Raw genomic sequence first — 8,867 nt, forward strand, 5'->3', positions numbered from 1 at the left:
CTGTCTATCCTGAAAACAGCTGACAGGAAAAAAATTCACAGTTCAGTCACTGGCATCCCAGAAATCATTTCTTATTACTTTAATAATACATGTTGCAAAAGAAAAGCCGGTTGTGAACTTAGCAAACAACAACAACTTATATTTAAAGGAAATACTGAGACTGATCCAAAGCTCACTGCATTGATTAAAAATGCTCTTGTTGGCTTTGTCGGGTTTGGAAATGATTCATTGTTTATAGGGATTATAACCTCCCTTGTTGTTGTCTGCAACGAAAATTTAATAATGTACAAAGCTAACAAAAATCTGCTTTCTTTGTGCTAATGATGATTTCTGTGAGGGAACATTAGACAATAGTTTTTCTAAATGACCGGTGCTCTAGTTATACAAGTTAAAAAGCAAAGTTTGAAAACAAAAAAAAAAAAGTGCACCGATAGTTAGAAAATGCATGTAGCATTCTAGTAAAATTAGTTCTTATTGCAATTAGTGGCCTTTGTATTTCAGCATTAACAGCCTGGGGCAAACATAATAAACCAGTTCCTGTCTGTTGGTAATGACATATTTCTCAGGGATTATTACTTAATTAACAATAATTTGAAAGGGTGGTTCAGCTGTGATGAAGCATTCATTTATGGCGTATCTAAACAATATCAGATCAAAAGAACCTGTAGCCTCCTAACATTTCTCTTGGCCCTTCGTATTCATTTTTGTGTGTGTCTGCCTGCCTGCCTGCCTACAGAAAATACTATTTTTGCATCTGAGTAGCTTTCTTTATCAGTCCATATAGTGGAAAATGGTTCCCCTTTGGATATTTGCACATTGTTTTAGCATCACACCATGTCTTCTGGCTCTATGCATATGATGATTTTAATTGGAAATGCTAACTTGATCAGGCAAAAACTCCAACGCTCACCCTTTCCATCCTCTCCATACCAGAATGGGGCAACTGTTTCCCCAACACATGCATTATTCATTCCCAGCCACCTCAACATGAAATGTTTGCTATTGTTCCCATCGTCCACCCATGTAGCTTATGTTCTCCCAGCATCTTTTCTCGTGAATGGCTTCTGTATACCTCACCTCATGGATTACTGGACTCATTCATAGACCAGTGCATCAGTTGAGAGGGAGGCTAGGTCTTCAGACAAAGAGTATTCTGACTGGTTTGTGACGATGTCTTTTTCCTTGAAAGTTGCTGCACACTATAATAGAAATGAAACTTTTTCTTTAGAGCTGGTTGTGTTAAAAAGAGGAGAGAGCTGCTGAGGTATCTGTTGTACATAACTTCCCAGAAGGGCACAAGAGAGAGGCAGTATATAAACTGAGCTGCTGTAGCAAATGACAGAAGCACACAGAAAGGCAAAAATAGTAACGTCTTTGCAAGAAAAAGAAGGGTAAGTTGTAACACTGCTGTGTGTTTGTCTGTCTGTTTTTTCCTGTGGTATGAATGATATTTTCTATATTGCTTCTTGCTGAATACAGTGGGTTGTTCAAAAAGAGCAAAGATTGCAAAAGGGTTTAAATTTTATGATAGTAAGAAACAAATTAATTTACTGTGTTCTCTAAGATCTGAACAAGCTATCTGAACCAGTTCTTTAGAAATATTAAGTAGCTGTCCATTGCAGTCATTGGTGTCCGTATAAACGGTTGAGGAATAATTCCATTATTTGCTCCTGAAAGTCTGTTCAATGTAGCTCTAATTTTAAACCCTTGCAGGGTGTTAGGAGTGACAATGACATGCACATGTATTTCTTAAACAAGTTATAAACTCTTCAAAATGAAAAGTTGATTTGTAAAATAGGCATTAGGCACATACGTTTCTATTTGTGCTTTCAGAAAATTCCTGTTCAAAGAACTAACCTGAGTGTCCTGACTGTCTGGTTGGATGCTTATATTTGGAAGTAGATTAGAAAAGAACTTGTACGGAGCACTGACTTCTACAGTGGATCAAGATTGATTACAGTGACACAGAATTTCTTTTTCATTTCTGTAGAACGTAAAGATTTCTTTAGTTCACATAACATCAAAGGTGTCCTTCCAAACAAATATCTGTGCAGTGCTCTATCTTAGGGCATATCTTATTATGTACAGTATAATCAAATTGATATGGTATTGCATCAGAAAGAGCATATGTTGTTTTGAAACATGCCTTGTGGGAAAACAAAATGGGGGATATATAACAAAATATGTGTTTCTTTGAAGAGAAAGAAGAGTTCCAGTGAACGAAGCTCAGTTATGCTAATTAATAGCATTGGACAGACATTGCAACTATTCTTGAAATACTGAATGAATGTTGAACCAGAAATTAAAAGTTTTATTGTCCTTGACATATTTCTTTCCAGTTCACTGTTCACATATTTCTAGCTTATTCAGTTCTTCATAGCAAAATGAATTAGGAACTACAGCTACAGTGTCTACCTGCTGAAATTAATGGTGTATGTATGTGGATTATCATTAAAGGAAAACTCACATTTTTTTTTAACAAAAGCTGCAGAGACATGTCTATTAAAAGCCTTCACAAGGAGAGCAGGTCTGCTCCTGCGCATAAGGAAGTTCTCGCATGCCTCCCTTCTCCTCTGACGCCCTAGGCTGGCGATCAGTGTCACACAGGACAGCAAACAAGGGTTATTTTACCCTGTCTGCTCAGTGTGGGTCCTGCCCACACATTGTGGGGCAGCTGTTTCGCAGGGGCTGTGTGCCCTGCCAGGGGCTGGCTACTAGGTACCCGCAGTGGAGGTCTGCAGCTCCTGGGATGGTTCCCAGTGAGGAAGACTTTCCTCCATGTGAATTTATGTGTATGAACTCCTCAAGATGTCAACCTTTGCCAAGGGCAGCTTGGAACGGGTGGCCTCGAGGGTCTCTCATCTCCATTTCAAAATGCTTGGAGAACTGATTGCTCATGGTCTGTTGTAGGCACCTCTCAGAAAGCTGGGTTCCCAGATCTCTGCCCACTGGATAAGCACAGGATAAGCTAAAGGCCTTATTCTAGCCTTGGCCCCTCATTGCTTGAGTCTCTCTTTGTGCAGAACAGGGACAGCTCAGTCCACCACATCTCCATATCACTTCTTATGACTTATGACTATGTAGTTGCAAGACTTCCTGTATTAGTTTAGCAAAATACCACTTCCCTATTTAAATCCTCCTGAAAATGCAGCTGTTCATTGGAGTTTCCTGAATCAGTTGCATTCACTGGTTTATTACTCTACCTTCAATATTTATCTACAAATTAGCAGCAACCATCTTTAATCAAACCTAATCATTTCCTCACATCTCATACTCTTGACTAATAGGTGACTTACATTAACCCTGCATTAGAACTACCAAAGTATTTATGGATGTGAGCTACATTTTTTGGATTTTTCCATTATTATCACATGATATATATTCATACATATCGTATCTTCTAAACAAAACAGACTCTATACTTTACATATGTATCACATTACATTGTATTATATCATATTAGATATTATATTATATTATATTATACTACTGTATTTCAAGTGAGTGAAATATTGGTTAAGAAGCCTAAACCCCTTATATTATGGACATGGAGATCGTCTGACATTTTTTAAAAAATAGAAAATTTAATTTTAGCTGTATTTTGCTTATTATCCTGTGATTAGCAGTAAAAATATTTCTAGAAAGAAAGATATTCCAGTGGCTGGAGAAGAGCAGGTGAAAGATTTTTGACAAGTAATACTATGAGTTTATATTGCACTTCCATCCCAAAGAATGTCAAAGTAATATAAATAGTATCTGAATACATTTCTAGTTTATTTGGATCTGTTTTGTGCCTGCTGTTGTTCTTTGTTGCTAATGAGACCATTAATAGGTTAATGGACACAAATGATATAATATATGTATTTAACTCTGTCATCTGAATGCCAAAGCTACATTTGCACCTACAAAGTATATAGTTAGATGCTGTAATTCTTTTATGTGCCTCTGCAAAATTGCAATCATATCTTCATTGGTCGTATCTTCAATATCTGAATATTCTTATTGAAGTTGATTGGAATGTGCAAATGAACAAGGCAAGTAAGATTTGCCCTGTGCAAAATCTGTACAAACCTAAAGAATAGGCCAGAGGCTTTTTGGGGAAATTTGTCTTAAGCACATAGAAACACTTCATTTGGCACTGAAACATGGCATATCTAAGATCAAATGCAATAATATAGATCATTGCTATAAGACTGCATAGTACAAAGTAGTAAAGAGAATCAGTGCAAGCTGTAAGTGTGTTTAGATGAACAAAATAGTGAGTTTATAGGAATGATAATGAACATTTTTGCTATTATAGTAAGTTCCAATAAATTTTTAAAGAGCAGAAATAGCCTGATCTCTTACAACTCGACTAACTAATGAAAAGAGGAATTCCATCCTGTGCCTCATGATATTGTAAAGAAAGCTATAATTAGGTCATCTGGGCTCAAACTTTGTTTGTCTTATTGAAAATAGGTTGTGCTTAACAGGAAAAGTCATTAAATTGTTTTTCCTTTGATACACAGAGTGCATGTATACTCTGAGGCAGGAATCAAGGTGAAAGTTGGGGGAGTTGTCCTTATCTACTCATAGAGGAATTTGAAAGACAATCACAGAATCGTTTGGGTTCAAATGGACCTCTGGAGATCATCTAGTCCAATGACCCTACTTGAGCAGGGTCGATTACAGCAGGTTGCCCCGGACCATGTCCAGTAGGGTTTTGAGTATTTCCAGGGACGGAGACTTCACAACCTTTCTGGGCAACCTGGTCCAGTATTCAACCACCCTCACAGTGGGAAGGAAGTATTTTCTTAACTTTGACTTTAGTAAAGTATCGATTAACAAATACGGAAACAGAAGCCCCTTCTGAATCAACACAACATTTTTTCAGAAAAGATAGTCATTTTATGGAGTAAGGTGACATTACACTGCAAAAATTGTTGCACTAGGATCAAGGTACAACCTTCCAGATGAAGGGATAGTCCTAAAGAATGCCATTTAAGCATAGTAGGCTCCAGGCCTGATTTATCTGTTATGAAATTATTGCTATTATAAAAGTGGAGATTCATGGGGGCAATCAGAACCAGCTGTAATGAGTGCAACTATTCCCAGTTAGCCCCGATGTACTGCAATCAGTCAAGCATTTTTTGTTAATTTCCCCTCCTAGAAAGACCAATTTATTATGTAGTTAAGTAAAGCATGAAGGTTTTTTTCCACCTTTTTTTCTTAGTTACAAGAAGCAATGATTATCCCAGGGTTCATTTGATATTTTCACATATACTTACAAATATTAACCACATCTGCTGAGATTTCTCTCTTCCTCCTGCTAATATCAGTTGTTCATTTGAGTACTTACATAGCAGAGGCAATTCACACCACCTATGGATTCAACCTAGTAGGAGAAGACAGGAATGGGTGGAAAGAGTCTGTCTTTTGTTCCTACTGAGGCAAGCTCAAAGGTCACCTAAACAGTTCCTGATAGATTACTCTGTAGCTTTTTCTATAAAGCTATGAAAGAGGAGATTACAGTTTCTATCACCCATCTGTTCCAATACTTAACCACCTTATACTTAGAAGTTTGATTTCCTTCTAAACTAAATTCCTCTTGCTTCAGATTAGGCTTATTGCTTCTTCACCAGTTCCTGGGAACTAAGAAAAAAGTAAATCATCATTCTTCTTATTACACCTGTTAGTGTATATTATACTTTTTTAAAGTCTGCTTTTATGTCCTTCTCCAAATCTTCTTTTTCTAGACTCAGTAAATACAATTTTAAAAATGTTTTTTTGAGAGTCATGTTTTTCCAGACCCTTGTTCAAATTTGTTGCGGTCTTCCTGACAGCAGTTTGAGAGTTTGCCCACATCTTCTTTAAGATGTGCTGCCCTGCCTTTCTGACCTGAGGACACCAGTCAGTAGAAGTATTTCACATATGTGCCATGCACCCTATCCTGTTGATACAGTGTCAAATGGCATTTTTCCTCCTTTGCAGCAACATCAAGGTGCTGGCTGCTATTCAGTGTATGGTCAGCTTCTTTCCTACAATCCTTTTTCCTAAGTCATTATTCACCTCTGTATACGTGGGCATTTGATTTTGGATTCTAAGGCTAGTGCTTTCCACTTGTCCTTATTGAATTTTCTTGTATTGATTTCCTACCATTTCTCCAATTTATCAAGATCATTTTGAATTCTAACCCCATCTTCCTGAGTGCTTGCAACATCTCCCAGCCTGATGTCATCCTCACATTTTATAATCGTACTGCATCATCCAAGCTGTTAGTGCAAATATTGAATAGTACTGGGCACAAAACAAAACTCTGTCAGGATGTCACTTGATGTGGACTCCCAGTTTGACAGTGAGCTATTGATAACCATTCTTTGAGTTGATTTCCAGCCTATCTTACTGCCTTTTCATCTGGGCAGTCTTACTCGTGAGAATGACTTGTGGAACTGTGTGAAACATCTAATGAAAGTCAAGATGTTTTGCATTTTTTTTTCATTTTGCATCCATTAGGCTAGCTATCCTGCCAAAGAAAGGAAAATCAAGCTGGCTGGGTGCGATTTGTTCTTTACAAATCCATGTTGGCTATTTCGTAGTACCTCATTGTCCTATAGGTGCTCACAAATTGGTTATTTGTTCCAGTAACTTTCCAAGAACTGAAATTAGGCTGATGGCTCTATAATTCACTGGATCCTCTTTGTCCCTCCTTTTAGGCAAAGGTAAAATGCTTTTTCTCCTCCAGTCCTCCAGGAACTCACTCATCTTCTATTAGCTCTTGAAGCTAGACATTAATGGTTTGGCTATTGCTTTAGCTGGTTTCTGAAGTACCCAAGGGTAAATTCTATCTGGTCTGATTGATTTGGCAAGAGATTACAAAATGTGGGATAGGCAGTTTGAGAAAAAGATGGAATATAATATCTAAAATATACCATTGATTTTCACTGGGCACTAGATCAGACTTTCACTTGAGATTGAACCGAGCTGATAGAGTAAAAATGGATCTATCCTTTTTCTTCACACTACCCTCAAAATTAAAAAAGAAAGATGGAGTAAATGACTGGGAGATTTGGAAGAAATTGAAGGTGATTTTATATATTGTTAGATTTTTTAAAAAGATAGAATGATTTTTCAGTCAAAAGGAAGAAATCAAAACTCATGCTTCAGCAAATAAACTGATTGCAAGGGTCAGCGAGGACCCTCTCGCCATTTCCATCATTTCCAACGAACAAATTGAACAGCATTGTAATATAGACCTCAGAATTGAGCACTGGTTCTTATTGCCATTGGTCTTTGTTTTCCACTTCTCCTCCTTCCCAGCTCTGAAACTTCAAACACAAAATATAATTAATCAGATTTCTCCCACAAAGAGAATGAAACAAAACAAAATCAAGACTGGATGTTTCAGGTTTACTTGGAAGAAAAGTTTTCTTTAGTTTCCTTTCAGAAAAATTATTTAAGTTTCTATGCACTTATCTTTCAAGTCTCATACATTTTCCCAGCAACCCATTACTCAGTATCTCAGAAAAATACCACTTTTTCTCCTTTCCTAACACCTCCTCTGATTAGGATTCCACTTGTGTCATGCCAGAGGCCTACTCCATTCCAACTTGGGAGGTACTATCGTTCCAGCTTCTTGGTATAATCCTCTTTGCTGCTATTAATCACAGCTATTTTGATGCCAAGTTTCTTTTGTCAGAATTTCCTTCACTTGTGAACTATCACCTCCAAAACATACTGAGGGAGAGTTTAACTATTTATAAGTACCAGTTACTGACAATTTCTAAAGACAAAAATCTTAACATTAGGAGTAAAGATCTGGCTTGGTAGGGCAGTTCTGATGTCTTCAAAAGGCACAGTGCTTATGCACTGCTAATAAAAATATGAATTTACAAATAAGAATATATTTAGCAGGTATAAAAGAAGACTATTTTTGCTGCAAAGCACACACAGATGGGCTAACAGAAAAGCTACAATTTTATTCTTGAAATTCTTGAAGATACTTCTTCAATGTATTTTAATTTTGCTTTTCTTTAAGCCCTCCTGCATTTTCTACATTTTCATCATTCTCTTTTGGCTACATATTTGCAATTCTGAATCTGAAATCTTGAGAATTAGGAAAGGATCTTGATACTATTCAAGGAATTACAGGAAGTGACTGCTCACAGGAGGAGGGGATGGGTCTTGATGCCCCGTGCAGTTGCTGTCAGTAGGGCTCCCATGTTTATGTGCTGTGGTCAAGAGCATTAACTCTTCATTCAGTGGCTGATGTCTCCCTATTAAGAGGTGGTGAGGAGGTATGCTTAGGTATTAGAGACTCCGGCTACTGATCAGCAGTAACTAACAGTGTGTGGAAGCCATACACCCCTCTCAGGTCCATACTCAGAACTTGCAGTATATGCATCGCTGGATCACTTAAAGAGCTTTCAGCTGGGGTCAGTCCCTGGGACCTGAAATTCAAGTGTTTAGGCCCAGGCCTTCAATTCCAGTAGGCAAGGCATACAATCCAATGCTTCAATGCTTCCGGACAATCAGGAGTATTATCTTAATATATATAAAAAATTCGTTTTTCTTCTAAAGCTGAGTCTGGTTTCTTGGGGGTTTGTGTCTTTGCCCTGAACTCTTTCTGCATGCATAAAATAATCCCAGCTCCTTTCAGCTCTGCCAGCTGGGATACCAACTTCTTCCACCTCAGATCAGTTACTAATCTGGAACTGCATGAAGGATTTCACTTGGCAAAGGTGATTGTATATAGGGAGAGTCCATACTTTCCTCAGTGGGGAAATTAATCTGGATCTCTCTTCCCTACCGTATCTGCAAATTTCCAGGGAACAGATAAAAATGTAATAGTCCTTGGGATATACATCTCTCTTTCACAATTTTGTTGAAAT

The sequence above is a fragment of the Rhea pennata genome, chromosome 2, assembly GCF_028389875.1.
Source record: "Rhea pennata isolate bPtePen1 chromosome 2, bPtePen1.pri, whole genome shotgun sequence".
NCBI lineage: Eukaryota > Metazoa > Chordata > Aves > Rheiformes > Rheidae > Rhea > Rhea pennata.